Genomic DNA, 24,649 nt, shown 5'->3' on the forward strand with positions numbered 1-24,649 from the left:
CTGAAGCATCGCACGAACTTCTTTTTGCCTTGCAGCTATATTTACGGTACACTTGATGCATGCCAAAACAGTATAATACAGTATAAACAGTCCATCTTGGTTAAAGATAATTACATCGAAATGTGTAAATTCCGCAGCAGTGATTAGATTTTCCCCCACTAATTCTGTAAAAAAGTAATATGAACATTTTTTACTTGCATATAATGAAAAGGAAAACAAACATATCGTAACGGGTAAGATCATGCCTTTGGTTGCCCTTGTTGTATAAGTTGATTTAAGATCTCATCCCGCCTTTCTCGCTATTGTATCTACACTGCTGACGTTTTCCAGGCTTAAACTATGTTGTTGGTGGCGACTTTGTTCAATCTTCGAAACGAAACGAAAATGATAGTCTTTTAATTTGTTATTGTTGTAAATAAATGACATAAAATAATATTATCTAAAATATAAATTTCTTATCCCTAATGGTGACTTGCGCTCCTTCCAGCCCATTTCCCTTTTCCAACTTTTTACACAATCAACTACGAACATTTTACTTTACTAGCAGTTCCATATCCAAACACAAGTTTTTTTATCGAAATCTTTGTTAAATGTTTTTTTAATTATTGTGAAAATTATAAACTATTTTCGAAACGACTGTAGAGGGAATCTTGTACGCTCAGGATGAAAGCGAACACCAACAGATACACTTAATCGGATCGACTCGAGAATTTCGAACGTATGCAGTTTATGTTATTTGATATTGAGTATAAAAATTGTTGCCGATAGTGTAACGAATGCGGGCTCTTCAATGTACTAAACTCCCATATATTTTCCTTGAGAGTCTATATATACCAGTGAACAATTGCAACTCTACGAAAGTGTTCGTTTCAATGAAAAAGATTTTAATATGAGAAACACATGCAAGAATACCATAAAAATCAAAAGGAGAAAACAAATCTGTTATCAAAATTGAATTTATTTCCAAAATAAATATGTCACACGCCCACACCTATAAATAATTGCTTATACCTGCACTAACATACGAACACATTCTCAATATACAATAACCTCAATATACAATAATACCTATGAATAGTATAAGTACAATAAGAAGAGGAAGATATGTCGGAATATAGGAATGGTGCAAATAGGGAAAAACACTTGCTTCTCTACCACGAATAAGTTCGGTCATGAGTGATACAATACAACTACAAGTACGCGTCATATGCCGTAAATTATAATATGTTTAGGAAAGCAGACACATATATTATACATATTACACATATATAACAAAGCATCCATAGCGTATTATACGCTATATAACAAAGCATCCATAGCGTTATAAATACTTTTCTTCTACACATGATTATGTAAAAAAAAAAAAAGGAAAGAAAACAACGGAAATTAATTGAAGGTAGTAGACAGTAGATTATCCACGTATGTATGCGCGTATACGAGGTGTGTTCAAAAAAAAAAAAATGTGACCTTTTACTTTACTAGAAAAATATTTATGTATGCATTTCATCAATATGTATTTTTTCTCCTTCACAATACATCCCATCCTTACACGTAATACGCATGCTCCTGTGTGTTTTTCAAATCATCGAAGCACTTCTAATATGCGCTTTTGGAATGAGCACCTGAGCACCTTTTGCAATACGGCCTTTATCTCCTTAATCGCGACAATATTCCGGCCTTTCACGGGTCTTCTCAATCATAACCATATACCCATGTTTCGTCTCTTTCTTCGGTTATAATCGCGTTCGAGAAAATCGGGTTTGTTGTTGCCGTTGTCATTCAACAATTCCTAAGCGATGCTCATGTGACAATTCTTGCTGATCAAAATTTAACAAATTCCGAATAAACTTCACAGCCACACGTATCGTGTGCAAAACATTCGAAAAAATTGCATGGCATGAGCCAATCCAACAATGCCAACATCCGCAGCAACCTCTCTAATAGTGATACAACCTAGACACTATGTGTTACAAAGGTATTGTGCGTATACTATAGCATCGCCCATAGAATATATGTTCAAATTTTAGTACACTTATCTGCTGTAGCTTATGCCTAATCAATTTTTTATTTCTTTTGTTGCAACTCTATACAGCATTCGACAAAAACGCTATAGAATTCACAAAGAATTAATATTTCCAACTTGGCTCCATTTTCCGCCATACGTATGACTCTTGTTATCTTCCAAGAGCCTCTGCAGAGAGGCTAAGTAATGTAAAATAAATGCGAATTTTCCTAATAAAAGCGAAAAAAAAAAAAAAAGAAAAATTAATTTCCTTAAATAAATTGACTAATAAGTTGATATATATTTATTTAAACATTGTTTTAGTAAATTAAAGTTTTCTCGATCTTGTTACCATGCCCCCTGCCTCCATGACATTTCTCATATTTTCGCTTCTCACTTATTTTTATTTTAACGAATGTTGCTCATTTACAATTGACATGAGCACTCTTTTAGTTAGATCAAAAACTAGGCATCACTTACACATCTATACAAGGAGCTAATTACGTAATTGCATGGCAAAGCTTACGTTTTGGCAAAGGCGACGACTAACTTTCAGTTACATTACAGATTACCCCCATCCCAGAATCGAAGCAAATCATTCTGTATAGAGTTGATTTATTTCTGTGCAAAATTGCATTGGTATTGCAAATTGTATATAGCGTACTAGTTTTCAGTTTTACAAGTGATCCTTTTTACCAATATCGTCAATTCTCGTCATTTTCTACTGGACATGTAGTCTTTCAAGATGTTCTCATATTTGATTTTCTTTAATAATTAATTAGTATTATTATTAGTGTTGAACCATTTTTATTCCGGCCTTTAAGTAATACAAACATTTTAAAATACAAGGCAAAAACAAAGAAAGCATTATCGTATACATGAATGGATTTTTTTCTACTTCGAGTTTCAGGTGAGCGTAAAACTATTACAAGCGGGTTAAATTGGCTCGCAATTTCAAATAAGCAGAAGTTATACCTGATTTAGATTTCATTTTGGTATTCAGCTGTGTGGCAAACAAGGCTGAATACAAAACCGAAATCTAATTATCACCTACATGATTACCTTTGAAGATTTTTTATTTATTTTTTTTTGATATTTTGAGGTTACACTCGTCTTGAAATATGATATCGAAATTTTGTTAACCCAGACCAATAACACTGTATTAGTTTGGGGAAAAAGAAATCCATTATTTTTATATGAACTTCAGGACTTTATTTAACATGCTTCGGATTGTCCGATTTGGGTCAAATATGCACCGTTTTGTTGTACGATTTGTTGCCTTTGTAAAGGTAACTGCAAAATGCCTCTCTCATAGAAGTCCTGGTCTCTATTTGCAAAAAACTCTAGTATTCGATTTTCACAATCCTCCCTAGATTCCAATTTTTTATCATTAAAGAAATTTTGCAATGCAAGAAAAAGATGATAATCGCTTGGTGCCAAGTCCGGACTGTATGGCGGATGCATTAAAACTTCCCAATCAAGCTCCCGAAGTTTCTGGCGAGTCACTGTAGATATGTATGGGCTAGCGTTGTCCTGGTGGAACACGACACCTCTTCTGTTGGCCAATTCTGGCCGTCTCTGGTCAATCGCTATCTTCAAACGGTCCAGTTGTTCACAGTAGAGATCAGAATTTAGCGTTTGGCCATATGGAAGCAACTCATAATAAATAATCCCCTTCCAGTCCCACCAAATGCATAGCAAAACTTTCCTGGCCGTTTGAGGTGCTTCACCGCTCTTTGACCACGATCGTTTTCGCACAGGGTTATCGTATGTGGTCCATTTCTCATCTCCAGTCACCATCCGTTTAAGAAATGGGTCTATCTCATTCCGTTTGGCCAAGGCTTCGCAGATGGAAATTCGATCCATCATGTTTTTTTCTGTTAATTGGTGTGGCATCCAAACATCAAGCTTCTTTTTGAATCCAGCTTTGTACAAATGGTTTAAAACTGTTTTATGGTCGATTTTTAGCTCCTGGGCGATGTTACGACTGCTAACATGCTGGTCAACTTCGATCATTTCTTCGATTTTATCGACATTTTCGACGACCGGCCTACCTGTGCGAGGTGCATCTTTAACATCAAATCTACGAAACCAAAATTGCACATAATTGGCTGTTACAGTATCGGAACCATAAACACCATTCACAATATTAGCCGCCTGGCTTGCATTTTCGCCTTTGTCAAAGAAAAACTGTAAAATGTACCGAATTTTCTCTTTGTTCACTTCCATTTTTAACACGCTGTAACTCACAACTGAATGCACCAAACAAAAAAGAGCAAAAGAATTTTTTTTATTGCGAAATGTCACCTTTCCAACGAGCATAAATCTGAATCAGTGCAACCATCTACCGAAAAAATAATGGATTTCTTTTTCCCCAAACTAATATAACGCATTGGACACAATGACGCAACAATTTTTAGCTATTTTTAAGACACACAAATATCGTGTCAGCAATCGTTTCGGCAATGATGTCGTCAGGGTCAGTGCCTCTGGTTGACAATGATTACAATGGTGATGGTATCAATAACAACAATAAAATCACTAACTATTCATGCCGACATCGCAGCGTCATGGTTTGACTACTATGGTCCACATTGCGAATTCTCATTAAAGAAATCATAGAAGCATTTAATAGGCAAACGTTAGCCTTTGTAAGATTATCACTTGGTTCAATTCATCGCCAGTTTGAAGGGCGCAAAAAACAAGTCATCGACCTTGGAAAGCCTAAAAAACAACGATTGGTCTTTTTTTCATGCAAATCTCATATGCTGCTGCTATCAAAATGCGAAAACTAATATCTGACGAGGAGTAAAATTTTGAAATGAAAATTTTATTTCTGCTATTTTGACAATTTTGAAAAGAAGCCTTCATACTTTTAATATATGTAGAAGTTGGTAACAAAAAGAAATTGTGAACCAACTTTCCGGCGTCTGTTTCTCTTCGAAAATAATGCCAGCTCCCAGGAAAATAGGGAAGACTTGACTACAGAGAGACTTTCTGAAATTCGTAATTGTGTTTTTTTTTTCCTCGTTCCTAAAGGGATTCAAGCAAAAATTTCCTATTCGCTATATACATGTTGGTCTTATGTCTTATGCAAAAAAAAAAAAAATATATTTCAATTTTTGTATAAGCGACAAGTGCTGACGTCAAATGTGCAACCAGCAGTTATCAAAAAAAAAAAAAACTTGGAACGTAACTGAATCAATATTAACATTTATATTGACTTTCCTTTGATTCGCACTTCTCTTACCGATCCGATTTGAATATGCATTTTGTGTCAATACAATTTTTTTTTTTGCAATTGTCTATGCGAAAAATTACATATTTAAAGAAACTGAATTTTTGTTCTCCCAACTACCGACACTGTTTACATGACACCTACATATTTATTAGGGTACATTTTTATAAAAATCTACATAATTGAATATGAAAACAATGATAACACAGTAGATGGAATTAGAAAAAATCGGATGATTGCATCCGTTTTATGGGTATTTCCAGTAGATCGTCGGTTAACATTGATCCTTCGGAATTTGCATTTGTTGATATTTTCGAGAAATCATCAGTTACGCTGCGCATTTCAAAATTTTCTTTTATCGGTATTTGCAATAAACCGTCAGTTAGGAGGGAATTTTTCCTTTTTATTATTGTTGGTATTTGCAGTAATCCATCGGTTAAATTGAATGTACGTTTCGGTATTTGTAGTAAACCGTCAGTTATTGATTTTTCGGTACGGATTTCCTTCCCAGTGAACGTAGCAAGCGGCGACCATAACGTAGAAATTAAAAGTTTTTCGAACCTTTCAATTGATATCATTTTTTCATTGCATACAACGGCATACTTTTGCTTCAGCTCTTGGGTGGCAACTTGCATCATTTCCGCAAACGTATAAATATCGTTAGTATCCTTACTGATGTAGAACTGAACGAAAGGATTTATTGACTGCTCGTTAGATGCCGATATCATCTCGTTATTGACTGCATTTGATTTCTTAAGAAACCAATTAGGTTCGGAAGAGCCGTAAACAAAATCATCTTCGGCCGACCATATCGATACAATATTAGTGGCTTCAAATAATGCGGATCTAACTTGCCCAGCTTCAATTGCCGACCGTTTGCAACGAAAAGCGTTGCAATTTTTATCATGGCCCTTTACCAGTTCCATGTCAGCAGCAAAATCTCTCTTAATAATTTTGACAATTTGCTCAATATATTTTGCTTCTGTGCATATTTTCATTTTTGGCTTTCTCTTTGCAATATATCCCGCTGCGATATGTAGCGTTTTTAATTTATTCGATAATTGCGAAGCGCGCGTGTTAGAGTTCGACATATTTAAAATTATATGCATATATCTGAAGTCAAAAAAAAAACTACACATTCTCTGTCTTCGATTGACAGAAAAGTTCAACGCCGACTAGGTTTGTTTTTGTTTTTTTTTGAAAGTGAAAAAAATCTTTTCTACTCATTCGTACCGCAAGATAATACGCATTATAGCTAAAACAGATAAGATACAAATGCAAATATGTAGATTACTTAGTTTTCGAAGTGAGGGAAGCGAGGCAAATATTAAGGATCACTCTACGCTCCCGGTGAAAGTTGATTGCCGAAGAGACGACTCGTTGGCGAAAAACATCATCATGCGTGCAGTCTTTGCGGATTAATACTTATGTTAATAAGTGATCTGTAGATCACTGACGCCTGGGAAGCGCTTATGAATACCTATAAAAGATTTTGAATAGATTTTGAATTCCATATTTTGGTTTTTGGACAAGAATGCATTTTATGTTTTCACTAAAGCTGAAAGAAAAGTCAAGTACGCAACTTGGCGAACGTGTTCACTATAAAAAATAATTTAATTAGATTTTCGTACCAAGTGTATTCTTTCGAATAAGACTTCTTTGGCTGATAATTATCTAAAAGAATTATATGTACTTGCAAGCCCTAATCCCTTTCCTCACGAAATGCTCTCAGTATATTTCAAGTCGTTTTTACTTTCTGCACTAATTATAATGAAGGGGGATTGATTACTTTATTATCTTTACAGCCAACGTAATGGTAACGGAAATTATTTTGCAAAAAATCAAAAATTTCTAGAAGAACGTTTCTAAACGTTTCGAAAGAATAAAGACGAAATATATGAAGATTATATCTATAGAAAATTGACGTAATGGAGAAACAATGCAACAAAGGAAACAAAAATAATCGTAAATTATTCATTCATATTATTCAAGCGAAATCCTGGCAAAATAAAAAGTCGAAAAAAGAGAGACAAAAAAAAAAAAAAAAAAAAAAAACGAATCAATCTTAAAAACCAATCAAAATAAAAGCCATAGATGCGATAGCTACCGAAAAAAAAAAAAAAAGAAATGAAGCAATGCAAGAAAAAATGTGTTCAACGGTTAAATGAAAAACGCAAATTAAAACAGTTCAAAAAACGCATGTAACTGTGTGCTAATGTAAAAGTCATGGATGTACGTCAATGATAGTAGGAGTTTGTCAGCATACAAAAATAAACGAGAAAGAAAATCATATCGATTGGGACCGAATCGTGTACACCCGATACCATTTATTTACCGCGCTACGCGTCCTCTAACCAATTTGGCTCATTCTCAATACCGACTTGGATGCAAGAACAAGTCGATATCTTAATTTTTGCGATTAGAAAAGCACATTAAGGGCGCACAACTCACCGACGGACAAATATAAATTCAGAATTTCACGTTTATCACGATCACGATGACATTTGATAGATTCTCTGAAATTTCCTTTCGAATGCAGCGAACATGTTGGCAAAATGAGTATAACATTATAATTTAGTGGCGCTTATATAAAGGAAATGTAAAAAACAACCAAGAAAATAGTTAAGATTAGTGGGAAGGAAAAATCAGAAGAAAAGCAAAAAAAAATGTGTATTAAATTCTGTCAAAAAAAACACTGAAGCATCTTCGCTATTACTCTCCCAGTGTAATTTAATACAATTTATAATGAATTAAGAAGAATAAGATGCTTGCAAAGTGTCTTTCGTCAACATTTTGGAGACAAATGTACTGTTTTTCGAAAAGTAGTAACACTCTGATGATGTCTGATACTACGACAAGGCCGGGGCCATAAGGCAAATCGACATATGCAATGCGCTTATTATAAGTAAAAAAATTCCAATAAGTTTCACATGCAAATTTTCAATAGTGGACGAAAAGACACACAGGTATAGTCAAATTAAATCTGAATCTTACGGTGATAGAAAGCTTGTTCTCTGAGAAAAGGGGAAAAATGAAAAATCTTTTAAGACGAAGAACACGAACCGTATCTCTGAGCCAATAAAATACCAAAGAGTACCTGTGGACGCGGGAATGTTGATAATTATTGATATTGACTTTTTCTCAATTTATATTTGTATCCAGGGGCAAATTACCGAAAGCAATGTATGAATAAAAATTAAATGTAATCAAGTTATGCGGGAAGTATGTAAACGTTTGAATTGAATGAATATCAAGTTTTACACTAAATAAACAAATTTACCTAAATTACGAAGCAATTATTTTTTTCAATTAATTTTTTCATTTAACTCAAACAATAACGTGTATATGTATTGCTATTGTACATACACTGAATCGTTCACTTTTGCAAACTTAAGTAGAGTGACTAGCTGCATTGTGGAGAAAGGTGTTAAGAGTTTATATGATTATAGTTGTGTAGTTATAGTTATGCATTTTTATCTTTATAGCATACATATATGCGTTATATGAATTTAAGTACATTTTGACCTGCATTAGGTTGAATTAAGTGCCAAACTATAAACTATAACATATTTTAGGGTAACAATAATACATACAAATAAATTGCATAAGCGTAAGAAGTGATCGATCGATACACTCACTATTGAGCAATAAGAAAAGGACAGAGGTAAATGATTATTACCCGAATCGAATTCGACCTTAGTTGTAGCATCTACCAAAATTTCAAAAAACAAATTCACAAATTATATGCATATGTCTTATGTACACATAAGTTGATTTGTACGGAAATAAAATGATATATGAAATATATATGTAATATAGAATATATGATATGTGATATGTGATATGTGATATATGATATTAAGACATTTACGCACTTGCCATAGATTAAGACGATGCAAATTTTCTCTCATTTCATTTATAGCATTTGTATAGCATATTTTAATGCGCGTCCAATACAAAGCGTATTTCTCGCAAACAATTATTTGTGCAAGCATAGTTTTATTTATTCCGTCTAAAAATTAATGGTAAATTGTATATTTTTGAGTATTCACACTCACTCTCTCTCTCTCTCTCTCTCTCTCTCTCTCTCTTTATCAAGCACTTCCTTGTAACCCTGTTATCTGCGATTATCAGAGTAAATTTGTAATTCAAGAGAAAATAATTAATTAATTAATTAATTATTTGTGCAATTATCATCGTTCGATTTTCTACCGCTGAATAGTGAACATTTTAATTTTTACTTTATATTTTATAAAAAAATATCTCCTCTCAAGTTTTCAATATACTTGGATGCAAGGATAGTTGTGTTCATCGTTGTGTTCGGGAGAGATTTGCTAGTAAGAAAATTGACGAGATAGCAGTTGCAATAAGTCAGCACCGCAATACAGTCGTAAATTATCTGAGGGACCCTGACCTAATGGACGCATTTCAACCATTTGATCAGCGGGCCACACGGGCCATATTCGGCGATATATAGCAAACTAATGAAAGTGTGAGTTGCAGAGGAACAAAAATTTAGAATTCGGCCTAAATATAACGAGAAACCATATCGAACAATTTCTTGAAAACGATATCGGTCTTACACAATATTGCCAGGTCACGCTTAACGCTCAACGCCATAAAAATAGCCGAATTGCCTTTGCCGACAAATACAAATTTTGGGAGGAAGGGCTTGAAAATATCATATTTAACAATGGCAAAAAGTTTAATTTGGACGGATCTGCCTGTCGCCACAAGTGTTTGGATGGATGTACGATATCCTCGAGTAACGTCTTACAAGCGCAACCATGACGGTGGCCTGCGTTTCAAGCACGAGCAAAGTCAAAAATATACTATGCAGCTAAGGGAGACGAACGCCGAGGCATATGATGACTTATTGGAGAATAGTTTACCATGCATGGTGATAAGGAGGCGTTTCAATAAAAAAAGAGCTCCCCTCCGTGTCGCACAGTTTGCAAAGTATTTTATATTAATCACAAAGTATATCGTTACTGAAGTGACGATGGAGCCATGAGTTTCAATCTCAATCCGCTTGAGGACCTCTGAGGAATACTTTCCCCCCAGGATATTTTCGAAGCCAAAGCAGTATTTTAACTTTCAGGAGCTTCAACTTGAGCTTCACTTGATTGTGGAAATAGGAAAAAATAGGAGACCAATGCGCGTAAAGGGGAAAAACTAAAGCAAAAAGTTCACCGGCCAAACTTTGATCGTAATCACGCGACACAGCTTTGTTCAGGGAGTCGACAACTATCTTTGCTATACAAATTCGAATTTATTTCCACACTCTTTAATAGAACTCTTGGTTCCGCTTAGCTCTTGGTGAGACAAGTGTTTTTTTGGGTAACTTCACAGGCTTTAGCAAAAAAAAAAAAAAAAAAACCAAGCTTTGAAGCATATTTCCTCCTTATTTCATTTGTTCAGTTTTTTTCATGTACACTGTACCTCGCCACTGCTTAAATCACATAAGTATAAAGGGGTATATTTGTAGGCATGTGAATAATTCATAGCATATGCATAAATTAATGTAAGTGATTTCAAAAAATTTTTCCTTCTTTTCTTCATGTTTTGTGATTAGTTAACATGGCGAGCAGTTGAGGGTTTATTTTTTTATTTTTTTTTGTTTGCTGTTGAATTAATTTTTCAACTTTACTCCGTTTTCCTTTCTCCTGCGACTGTACGCGTTATTTATCGTCCTTGGCGTTTTAAAAAAGACCTAACGCTAAGCAGTCAATTTAGATTTTGATCGGAACTTGTAAGATTTACACAATCCGATCTAGCTAAGTGCTTGAAGTGTTTCTTCGACCGATCCGACCGTGCACCGTATAGTCAGTCATAGAGCATTAGTTGACTGAAAAATCACTTTCATATGCTTTTAATGTATCGTGGACGTTTTGTTATTAACGTCCGGCTTCGTCGCGGTAAATCCAAGAACTCGGAATATATCGTTTCCGGCAAACATAAAGCATCAATCCATCGCATAACTTTGAAATTATAAAATCTTCAATTTTGCTATGGAAGTGAATAGTGATGGAAAGGTTTTTCAGCTTACGCCCATCAACTTTTCTGATGCGATTTAAAAAGTATTCGCATCAAAAACGATATTCCGCAGATCGAAAAAACAAATTTAACATGACTTGAATTTGTGTTATTCGCGATCTTTGACCTATCCTTCGACCCATTATGCTTATGAGGCAATCCCTCTAAGAGTTCGATTTCTTTTCTTTAACGTGAAACTTTTTTTTTTTTTTTTTTTTTGACTGCTACACTTTGAAAGGAATGCTAAAATAAAGTACACATTTTGAAGGTGACAAAAACGCATATCGATCGTCAATTAGTATAATCGACTGTTATGCTTTAAATGTAACAAGAGTTATACAAATATGAAATGTTAAAAAAAAAAAAAAAAAAATTGCTTTGGAAGAAATTAAATCAACGGCAGCCATGCTCTCGCTCTTTTTCGGTGATTGAATGGACGATGATGATGATGATGATGATGATGATGATGATGGTCTTTGTGGTATAATAATAACAACAAAATTAAGTATTACAGTAACATTTTATTAAGTTGCGATTACATGTGCTTACACACATGTCAGACGAAAGGAGACAAAGGAAGAGCGAAAGGCAGGAGGAAAGAATCCAATTAAAGATTAACAGCACGTATATTAGGCACAAAAAATAAAAACTAAAATAGTTTCGTTTAAAATTTCTATATACAATAGATTCTTGTACAACGGCCACCTAAAAAAGAGTGCGTTTATCGGAACAAAATTTATATAAAAGTGTGTGGGTGTGTGTGTGTTTGTGTGTGTTTGTGTGTGTTTGTGTGTGTGTAAAGTTCAACTCATTCAACACTTAAATAATACTAGCCGTGCACTTAAAGGCAAGCCTCAAACGTAACACCACCGGCCATAGTGTAACCGACGAGCGTATAATCGAAAGTTTTTTTTTTTTTTTTGTTTTTTTTCTTTTCAAAAAGTTGTTTGAAAAATTTCCCCATTCAAACCGAAGTGTATTGGGAAAAAGAATATAAAATTATCATTAAAGTTTAGTCATCAAGTGCATGCTTGCTTTTCGTTCGGCTTAATTGTTTCATCGGTTAATATTTGCATTCATTCTCTCGTTTAATTACTATTTAATTATTATGTATAAGACCATTATAAGCATAAGTATTGTTCGACTCTGAAAAGAGAGAAAACTGAATGAAATATTCTTGAATACAGAAGCGTACTAATAATATAAAAAATATTGCTAAACAATTGCTTTTAAATTGATTTAGGCGGACTAACATTGTTCCGAGTGTAAAGGCAGCAAGTCAAATAATTATTGACTTTTTTAGTTTCACTTATAACGTATGTAACGTATGTGTAATAAATTATATAAGTTGAAGAATGATTTGATTCATTATAGCATTTTTACCTGAATATGCTATGAACTTCTTGTATAAAATGTACAATTTTTCCCTAGCAATCAAGTTAACAGTGTGTTGTTGTACACTTCATTACGAAGTTAAAATCAAAAATCAGGTTTGTATATGCAAAATTAACAAGCTTCACCGTTAAATGTGGATGCATTAGCAAGCAAGCGGACTGAGACATACAGACGATTTTCTTAAACATTTACGTAACAATTTTTTGAAAAATATTCCCGAAATGATTGCAAGTTTTAGCCGCATCGCTGTGAAAATCGCGACTAACCAACCAGTCAACGTTCGCGTGTTGAACACTCAATTCGGTAAATTTTCATCTGGCCGTAGTTATAATGAGTGTACATTCGATGCAGGCATAGCACTTACTAACTGGGCATACACTAGACCCACTAGACTTCGATCATCGCCCATTTCTACACTTCTTATTCATTCTGGCCGTCATCGTGTTACACGAATGGGACACATCTCCTGATTGATTGATTATTTGAAAAAAAAAATAAATAAATAAATTTAAAAAAGTTCTAGCCAAGTATAAAAAAACTTATCGATTTTTTGTGATTGTTTCAATTTTTTATTCCATTGCGGGTATGTCTACGGACAAATCATACTCAATTTTTTAATGTTTCACTGTAATCGATTAGGAGAATGCCTAATTTCAGGTTGGCTCACTTTGGAAAAAAAAGATAGGCAGTCAAGTGGAAAAATTAAATCTATTTTTTTTTTTTTTTTGTTTTTGTTTTTCTTCAAGCTACTGATCTACAAATCATTTATTAGCAGAAAAATTCCCTAACACCGATTCGGCCTAAGAGACTCTGTCGTTTTCAAAACATTTTGTTTTTTGTTTTTATTCTTACAGTAAAGAAGTGACCGTAGTAATGGATAAAACAAACGGATTAGTAGACATACGAACAGATTAAAAGATCATATAAAATAATATGCGCCATAAGGAGTATAGAATTTCATACGATATATGTAATACTTAGCCTATCTACCTTTGCCTACCTTAAAAAAGAAAAAAAAAAAACGCGTGTGTGAGAGCTCTTGTTATGCGTGAGATAGTCTGGGCACAAAAGTAAAAATTAACTCAGAGGTGACATTGCAAAAATGAATTACTCTTCCGATATTAGTGAACGTGCACATAATACCTATGCATAATTTGTTGTTTGCTGAAACAACCTTGTACCTTCTACCCAAAAACTTACTACATCTAACTATCACTATTTTAAAAGTGTCGAAAAGCTTCGCTTTTCACAACGAGTGACTAATTAATTCATGTTTTGCCGAGCGAACTCAATGGGGAGAAATTTCAAAGTTTAATCTATCGAATTATATTTGTTTGGCAGGCACATTACGTAAGTCAATATATATGCAAGAAATTCTTCCAATTACAAATAATAGAATTAAATAGTCTCTCGCATCGAAAAAAAAATATCTTTTGAAAATAATATCAAATTTTATTTTCGTGGTAGCAAAGTATTTGAAAGTCAGCTTTTTCCCTCTTTATTTTTGTATATGCATTCAAAATTTTGTCATATATACACATATACTAGAGCAATTCTAGCCGACCAAACTTTCAAAATTTAATCCAGACCAAAAAAAAAAATTGGAAAAAGACCTGCTCTGGTAGAAAAAGGTAATAAAAAAACACATTGATAGGAAGTTTTTCTCACCTTAAACTAATACTTAAAAGTTCCAAAATATCATGTTTTTTTTTTTTGCATTGACTTGTTAAGTCAAATTTTAATAGATCTTGACAATCATAAGTTAAAATTTTTTAGCATAGGATATTTCGCGGACGAATCGTGTAAGCGTACTGCGTTTTTTGATCATTATTAGCGCATATATACACATAAGAAATACGAGAATCAGAGAAATTTACCAGAGTTCTATCCTATATATAATGTTTTTAAGGAGTCACTTTGACTCATTTCTACATATTTACAAATCGAAGGACAAATATATAAAAAATATAATCGACTTGTCGAGACTTTCGTTGTTGAATATAGATAGAAACGAGTTAGCGTATGAAACCTGTCTTTTTTCTTCATTTCTCTTCTTCTTCTTCGTCCTCTTCTTGTTTTTTTTTTTTTACTGTGTGAAAATGCTAAGAACTATTTTAATTAAGTGAATAATTTTATATGAAATTATGCAAATTTTGAAATTATTTAATGAAACCACTATAGAATTAAATGTCACGGAATGAAAGCAAGTTTTAATTAATATTAACATTATATGCTGGCCAAGTGACTTAATGATTTAGCGGCTTAAATAAATCAGCATTTTGGCGCAGTTTATGCGGGCCAGCTTACCTTTCATAAATATTACCGAGAACATTCTAGCACTAGCTCAGCACTTTACAATCAAGCGCAATCTCATCGTATCCGCCTTTTTATGATTTTTGCAAAAGCTGAGATAGAACAAAAACCGGTACATCCATAAATAGTGTGCGTGCACTAACGCCGTATACTGCTTGCTATTTGCAGACGCGCTCACACGTAATAAAAAACATTACGATTTTTTTTTTTGTCTTTACTTGAGCAAATAACAGTAGCCAAGATACGTTATGTGATGAATACTTATGACTTTTTTAATAGTCATTTATATATATATTTCGGCGCATTTCATATTTGCTTGCAAATTTCATATTTATATAAAGGGGGATAGGGTTTGTTACGTCCATAACATCGGGATGTACTAATGAAACACTAGATTGGTATAAATATTTCTAAACAGCGTAAGATTCTGATACAACAGATGTAACAATGTTAATCAATCCATTGTTCCGCTATCAAGAGATATTTGGTTCGAATTGATATCAACAGGTCGTAGATCAAAAGCAAGCCATGCGCCCATAACATGATAGAAATGTTATGAAAGTCAAGGAAATAGTCAAGATCGGCTAAATAGTACGCTTATAAGCGACAAAATGTTCAACAATTTTTTCATATATGCTATATGATGATGAAGATTATCGAGAATTTTTATTTCACCAATGTTCACCTATAACACATCTATAATTTAATTTATATAAGGCTTGAGTCTTATTGTAACGATGATAATAACTCAAGACAAAATACAACTTTTTACATTTGCTTAAAACAACAAAGGTTTAAAGGTAAATGCTTTAGTGTAAATAAACATTTTATTGTAAATAAATTATCTTGACGCCGGCAAAATAAAATTACGGATATATGCCCTTGGAACTTTTAATACTGAAAGGAAAAAATTTGCAAGAAAATGTTTCAATTTGCTAACGCAAAACATTTATTTCGAGAAATGTTGCTATTGCAGCGACGAAAACGAATAACATTCAACTATGAAAATTTAATTCTATTTACAAAGTCTTTAGGGCCGTTCAATTTTTACTTGCGTTAGTATTTCAAAAAATATTCTTCTTATAGAAAATGTAAAAGATGTAGATGGAAGATTTTTAAAAAATCTCAAGAAATTCGAATCGGAATTAGAAAACAATTGGTGTTCGGTTTAGAATAAAATCATTTGATGAATTATTTAATTTGTTTTCTCATTCCCTCTCTCGCCTCGTTAACTTTATGATATATAAAGAGCGATATACTTATCTAATTGAAATGCTATAATTTTTTTAATTGTTTCAAAATTATTATGATATAGTTAATCTTAATTAAACGATATCTGAAGCTTAAAAAAATGATTCAATACATATCCGTTTCTCTTCTCGAACCTGAGAGAGCAGAGACTCTCAATTAGCATAAAGTCATAGATAGGTCATTTCATTTTTCTTATATAATAAAATTTTTATGAATATGCTAAGATTTGATTGAATTTCAAATTATGGTTAATTTTGTTGTCTAGAAACTTATATCTGTATAAATATAAAGAAAAACAAATTAATTACTTACCTCCACAAAACTAAAAATTGTTCTTATTTCTCATACTTCGGCAAATTATATGCAAATATTTTTGACATTTTTGAAATATTTCTTTATATGTTCATCATAATTGTTGCTTTATTATGATTATAATACTTATTAATATTATCAATATTATCAATATTATTATTATTATTATTATTATTACAATTCTTATTATTATAATATTATTATTATTAGCTTGAGTCAATACATATCCACAAATAATTGAGTATCACTGCACTTTTCGCCCATTATTATTATTATTACTTCTTTCTTTTTTTTGCTAATGCTTTGAATTCGACAATACCTAATCATTATTAGTTTTTTATTGTTGTCGTTCTTCTTCTTTGTCTTAATTTTCTCTCATTATTATTATTCATTAACTATGGATTCATTGGCGACCGTCCGATATTCCTGTTGTCGTTATTATTCTTACTATTATTATTGTTTTCATTGCTATATTATTGTAATGCAGATTTGTCTCGCGTGAGTGACACTTTGCACTTTGCTTGATTGTTATATTATTTCTTCTTTTAATTTTGTTTTTGTTTAACACATATAAATTCACAATAAAAAAAAAAAAAACAAGAAGCAATAACATCAAAAACAGTAACTTTGCTATAGAACAAGTAAAAGTATGATGGGCAGCATAACATAGCGCCCTTTATTAGTAACACCGAACAAACATTCAATGGTTAGTCAGTGGGCAGACAAAACACAAAATACACCGTGTCACAAAAATAAATAAATACAAATGAGTAAAGAGAGCGAGACGTGTTAAGAATCCGAGCAAAAAAAAAAACACAAAAAAAAATGCAAATAAATCATGTAATGGACAAAATATTAAATTTCATTCTTTTCTTTCGATTTTATCTCGCCTGTTTCATTTTTAAGGCTTTAACAGCAAATCATTTTACTTTTTTACCTTTACCTTTTTTCGTTCCGTTACTATCTGTTGGTAACGCAAAAACAAAAAACAAATTATAAAAGAAAAACTGATGACTCGTTTTTACGGCTCTTTTGGTATAAACGAACGACGCCACAACTAACTATAGTTCTCAACTAATCCACTAACGCAAAGTAGACTGAAAAAGTAAACGTTTAGTTTTACTGCCAATCAGCCAGCTGCAGCAACAGAAGCAGCAGCAGCAGCAGCAGCAGCATCATAAGCACACACTCACGCGTTTATTAAAGTTTTACTTTGGAATTCTTGGCCCGTTTTAGAAATGATTTCATTACATTTTTTTCTTTTTAACATTCTCTCTTAGTTTGCTTAGTGTCGTAACGCTTTTCTATTTAGATATTGAAAACGAGTTTGCATTAGTTATAGAAAATAATTTTAAAATACTTTCAGAATTATTTTTTTTGTATTTTTCACCCCTTTTTTCCGCTCACTTTTTAATTCAGAACTTTGCACACAACTAACTCTTCTTCTTTCATTTTTGCTTATCTCTTTTCCTCTTATTTACGTATATTATTTACAAGAATTTTACACATCCTTATCGTTCAAAAAGACAAGAATATTTTAAGAACCGCTTTTCCGATTTTAAATGTGACCAAGCCAACAACAAGAAACAAACTGTTTTTATAAAATACGTGCTTATACAATAACCTTAACGCCATCTGTTGTTCACAATTATTTTTTTCTTTCACGGAGATGGCAATAAATTCTTAGATTGTTGATTTGTTGAATACCGGAAGAAGAACAAGACGTCAAACACATCTGTACTTACACAACTGAAACACCTGACTCTAAGCATATGTTTAAAAAAATTTCGTTTATTATTTTTGAAGGAACGCGATTTAAAGCATTTCAAAGTGAGGATTAATTTATATTATTTAATTCGCAGAAGAGTGAAAATTAAAAACTTTTGTTCTTTTCGGTTTTTAAATTTTTACAATTTTTTTGTATTAAATCATTATTAATATATTTATTATTCTCAGACTTTTAGTATTCATATATTTATACAGTACATAAGAAATCATCAGACTTCTTTATATATCTGCTATTAAGCCGACAAAACATACCAAAAATCAAAATTAAAAATGTCATAAATAACTTAAAAATGTCCGAAACAGAGGGTGGAATCTAATTTTAAAAACGAAAATCAGTGACAAATAGTTTTATATGTAATTTTCTATAAAATATACATAAAATATATAAAACATTTGTGAAAATAAATAATAAATAAAATATATATAAATTATATATAAAGAATTGTTCTAAAATACAACCCTGAACTCTGTATTATTTGTTACCTTCGCTCTCACCGCAGATTTGAAATCATACATATAGTAAAACCAAAAGTAAAGGAATTTTACATAGCATTATTTTATTTTATTTGATACTACTATCGACATTATCAAACGACAACAGGTTTTCTATGAACTTATGTTTTGTGGTTTTATAACCAGAATTAAACTTTTCATATCCGAAAAATTTGGCCTTATATACGTACGAAATAGAAAATTTCTCTGAATTTATTCCACATGTATTCTTTGTCGCCGATACAAACCATTGGTGTTGTTCATATGACAATGGAAAAAGTCTTTAACGATTTCGGCCGAACATTTACAATTGAGCATCTAAGTTTATTGATAGATTTATTTAGTGATATGTAGTAATTACTATATACACCCTAAGGGCTTAAAATATGGTCAATGATTATACCGCATTTACCAGCCAATTTCGGGCAAATGTATTTTAGTAAAATAACTGCAGATTAATGAATCGATAATGGTGACGATAATAAACGAATTTCCTCTTTTTGGCACAAGAAGCAAGAGAAAGTAAAATTTGATACAGTTTACCTCAATTTATTTAGATGATAGCCTTAAAGGAATGGCGATCATATTATAAAGCTTACTGGCAGATGTTTGTGTGTTATGGATCTTTAGAAGGCTCTATAAGCTGCAAAATTTGTGTTAGAATTAGTTTGCTGATCCTAACACCACCCATCTCAATAAAAAGTATATAAGAAAATTACTGTATAGTGTGTATTTGTACCCATCATCAAAAGATATGGGGTATATTAATTTTGTCAAAACATTTGCAATGACCAGGAAGAAGCATCAGAGACCCCACAAAGTATACATATTCTTGGTCAGTATCAAATTCTATCACTTTTAGCATTTCCATCCATATTATCGAGCATGAGAATTTTGCTTTTTTACCTCTCTTGTGTCTTATTTGTGTGTTAGATGTGATGAGCGATGGGTATAAAAGGTTCGGTTTCGACCGAATTTAATTTTCTTACTTGTTGTACATTGCGTTATACCTGAAAATTCAATTGTGGTGCACCATGATGTAACAAACATATATGTCGCCTTTCATAGAAATAAGAGCATTTTTTATAATATTATTTATTTATTTATTTAAAATACAAAATGAAAAAAAAGACTTGAATTCACATTTTTAACTTCAGGTTTATGGGTACATAAGGATAGTAGAATATAAGTATAACAATAACAATTGCATTAAATGTAAATAATTGAAATTTTAATTCATTTGATTGTAAGCAGAATGTAAGTATAAATTACATTAAATGCAAATAATACAAATTATAAATCATTTCGCTGTAAGCCGCATGTATAATTGAATAGTGATTAGTGAATATAAAACTAGAAATTATTAACTATGTATTTTTTTTATTGAAAATATCGTAAAATGCGTGTATAAAAATATTTAAAAAATATGTTCTTTATGTTAAAAAAATGTTTGAAACTTTTTTGTTTATCTTATTTTTTCTTTTGATTTTGCTAAGAATATAAAATTCTATTTCTGAGAGTAAAATTTACTTTTCTGTGCATTTCTTATGGATGCATAAATAAACTCTGATGAGAGTGAAATTCTATTACTGAGAGTAAAGTTGACTTTGCTGAGTGCTGTTATGAGGCCTGTTTTTGACTTACTTTTGATAGTAAAGTTAATAAGAAATTAATGACAAATAAATAACCAATAACGCTATATTACCGCCGCTGGTTCATCAGATGTTTGCAGAGAGAGGAGATGTTTTTCATTACTTGGGAGTATTGAATCCCTTCTAGCATTCTCATTGTAAAATGTTGTTTTCTCTTTGCGAAGATATCTTTGACACGGAGACAAAAGAATCTAGATATGTTTAAGCAATTGTTGAATAGTCTTTTTCCTCGCTCTATACCTTTTTCTCTTTTTTTCGATCTAAATTCTAAAAGATAGTTTAGGTTTTTATTCATGTAAACAATTGCTAAAAAATGATTCTCTCTCTTTCTATTTCTATCTTTCTATCCATCTATCTCCTTCTCACTTTTTTCAGAGTAAAATGTGTGAAGCAAAATTTTACAATAGCAAAGTGGCAAGTAATCAAAGTAATCTCTTAAAACAAACACTATTTCACAAAAACAATGCGAATTACTACTGAGGACGACCATACTAGTAAATATAAGAAATATGTTCAGCAGTATTCCGTCAGCTTTTGCTAGCAATCTTTCTCTTGTTCGCTGTCTCATTTAATTAAATTCGCTTCAATTGCATATAATAATAATATTTAATTTTATAACTCTATGTAAACGAAATTTTTTATGACATACTTTTATTAAATTCATTGAATTGAAATAATGTTACCAATATAAATTACAAAATTTAACAAAAATGAAAATATTATTTTATTAATTTATAGCGAATGATATTAAAAAATATTTATTATATGGTAAAATTGGGCTTTTAAATTTATTTTTATTTTAATAATTTAGAACCTTTTTTAAATTTTATTATTCAATCTCATGTGAAAAAATTTGTCCCTCAAAATTCTCTATTTTTTAATTGAATACCTCCTTATTATATATTAATTAAAAATAAAATCTTTAAATTATAAAGTAAGGTAAATTTTAAATATCAATTATTAACAATTGAATTAATTATAGTAAATTAATTACTTCAACTTATTTTTGTTTTAATTAAATATTTTTACAGTAATTCCTTATTTTCGATATTTCTTAGCAATTTAAATGCAAAAAATATTAATTTTATAATATCTTATTGATTTATAAGATATTTTAAATAACGTTTCAAGGAATTAACTTATATACCGTTATCAAAAAAGTGCTTTTTTATACCCATCACCTCGAAGGACGAGAAGTAAGAATATATAACAAAACGTTTGCAACATCCAGAAGGAAGTTTCAGATATCCTATAAAGTGTATATTATGTATACTATAGGCCGTATGTCCGCCTACAAATTTGCAATTTTTTTAATTGCTTTTTTTTTATTCTTAATTTATAATGAAAACTAAACATTAAAAGATATTAAAATGAATTTTCTTTCATTGCAGATATGGGTTCATGTCATTTTTATTTAAAACTATGTAAATGCGGTCTGGTGTTTCGTGACCCCTGTGCCACCGTATACTTATTCATGTAAAGACTTTTCAAAAGGTCTTATATGGGGAGTGGTCGGAAAAGTGTAACGATCCAAACTGTTTTGAATAGTGTCCGTCCTTAGGTCCAAACCCGTCACGGTACCAAATTTCACCAAAATATCTCAAAATCTGCAGACCTATAGATTGAATACAGGAAAACAAAATGGATACACAGACAGACAAGCTACAGTATAATTTTAACGTATGTTACGTTAGGTATGTTCTTCCAAACTAGATATACCCTTGCACTATAAATCGTATAAGATATAACAAGTCAAAATACTGTAGTGGACTGTAACCCGTCGGTAAATACCCTATTAACCACAAAAATATTCATTTCATGACTTTTCAAAAAAGGAACTTCATGGGAAACCAAACTTCTTCAAAGTATCTCAAAAACTGCGGCTCGCAGGTTGAACTCAATAAAACAAGATGGACAGATACACACATACTTCGATTCAGAAAGTGATTCTGAAAGTGATTTGAATCCACCTTTCTTATTTGCAACATTAGGTAAGTCAATTTGTATTCTATTCTGTTCTATTTTTGATAAAAAGCAAGCATGCAACCAATTGCACCCAGTTCAAACGTCGATATTTTTTGTTTACCACTATTTCATTGTATTCATATTAAAAAACGAAAGCTAATACATGTGGAACGGCAACAGGAAATAAAATTTAAGGAAACTCGCCTATAGTTCAATCATGCCTTGAATTTAACTTGAATAGAATCGAAACAAGAAAAGTCTTAATAATATTCATATGAATAAGAGTCTCGTTTCATGAGAACTGTCACGTTTGTTCCTAATTAGGAAAGCGGAAACTTACCCCAAAGGAAGGAGAATTCGCAATGAATTAACCGCATTCATAGATGGTCGGACCTACATTTAAAACAGTTTCAAATATGGAGTTTTCACTGATAATTGTTACTTTACCGTAAAATATTTTTCTGCGGATATATAACATAAAAATCTTTTCGGCTGCATTAAGTTATGTAAATTATAGCTGGACATTGATATCATAACCCAATTACAAAATAGCGATCAATCATGTCAATTGAACGTATTGACAGAAAACCGCAATATTGAGGTTAAGATTGCTGGATTTATTCAAAAGAAAGTACAAAAATTTAGGTACGTGAACAAGAAAACAGTTCTTTTAAAGTACACTTCTAGAAAAAGGAACTTTCTTCAGTCGTACTCTACATACTTAAAAGAGAACTGCAAAAGTCGTTTTTGTGTGATTTGAAGTCGAAAATATTTTCTATTACTTTTCAAACTATTCAACTAACAATAATTTACAGCTTTGTAGGCTTACATAATAAAATATCGTTTCATCCTTTAATCTGAGAATAAAAATTGAACGTATGCAAAATAATGTAAGAACAACATGATGCGTCTTTAGTAACAAATCTCAAATAGTAAAAACAATGAGAAATCGCGTTACCATATTACTTGACAACAAAAAATAGGGAAATCGATGTAAGATTATTACATGTAAGATATTTACATTATATTTACATTAATTTTAAGCAAAAATATATGTTTGAAAAAAAAATATGTAAAAAACAACAATGACAATATTAATATAAATGCGGATTAGATTTGTGATTAATTAATGAAATGAAGAATGAAGAAAAATAACATTAGAAGAAGAAGAAGAATGGAGGCGGACTTCACTGACAGGGTAAAACAAAGCAAAAGAATTGATAAAATTTTTTGATTTGACAATCGCCTTTATTGCTTGTTTTTCATTTCTTACAAAAAAATAAAATTTTAAAAGATGTACGACAAAGAAGATTTAAATTACTACAAACTAAACATACATTAGATAAATGATTTCGAAATTTCTTATGGGTTTTCTCATTTTTGTCCTATTTGTGTGTATACATGTAAGTACATGTGATTGACTAATTCCGACAACGCCTCGTAGAAAGTCGGCAAAGTATAACGCACCATTGTGTGAAGCGCTAAGGCTATGCGTACCGAAAAATTATTCAACATTTTATAAGCCTATTTATATATTAGGAATTGGCAAATCAAATGGTTTTGGTAAAAAACAAAATCTAATTTCATATATCATATCCCACTATTTTAACCTTTTTTTACATTGCATTGTATGGAATTTCAATTTATAATACATTATTTTCCAGGAAGTGAAAAAAGCAACAAACGCGTTTGATTTTTATTTTAAAATATCTAGAATTGTTTTATTAAAGTGTACTATGTTAAAGAGCGACTTCCAAATAATGAAACAATTAATAATAAATAATAAAAAGTAAAGGATTCTCGATGCCGTCATGGAAATTTTTTTTATTCGTTTTTTCATCAATCAATTTCAAAATGATTATATTTTTTTGCACTAATCTTGCTATCATAATCTTTGTGTTAATTTATTATTTTTGCTACCCAAACTTTATGTTAATTCTTTACGTATACATAATGAACGTTAATATTAAAGTAAACAAGCTCGTTTATTAATTAGTGATAAAGAAGACTAATTAGATAAAAAATTGTTGTGTATTAAGCTTGTTATTTATTTCTTACGAATTAATGTATGGTATAAACGAAAATTGCAAATCACATAATATAAAAAAATGTATTTTAATGTAAGAAAAAACATAAATTAGATAAATGATTACAAAATTTAAAAGAAACTGCTTTTACTTCTTTTTGCGATTACTTGTGTATGTA

General features: G+C 31.4%; 1 protein-coding gene across 3 annotated transcripts in view; it reads right to left on the minus strand.

The window, feature by feature from the left end:
* LOC119631478 (palmitoyltransferase app) overlaps window positions 1-18,134 on the minus strand; it is a 140,589-nt gene extending 122,455 nt beyond the window's left edge. The window contains exon 1 of one of the 3 annotated variants that reach the window (XM_038023727.1): window positions 17,491-18,134. The gene's annotated coding sequence lies outside the window, so the exon portion shown is untranslated. Of the gene's footprint in view, window positions 1-1,549; window positions 2,074-17,484 lie in introns of those variants that run through there. The other 2 variants (XM_038023726.1, XM_038023722.1) reach the window with 2 other exon arrangements.
* Window positions 18,135-24,649: the final 6,515 nt, after the last annotated feature.

The sequence above is a fragment of the Glossina fuscipes genome, unplaced genomic scaffold (genome assembly GCF_014805625.2).
Source record: "Glossina fuscipes isolate IAEA_lab_2018 unplaced genomic scaffold, Yale_Gfus_2 1, whole genome shotgun sequence".
Taxonomy (NCBI): Eukaryota; Metazoa; Arthropoda; class Insecta; order Diptera; family Glossinidae; genus Glossina; species Glossina fuscipes.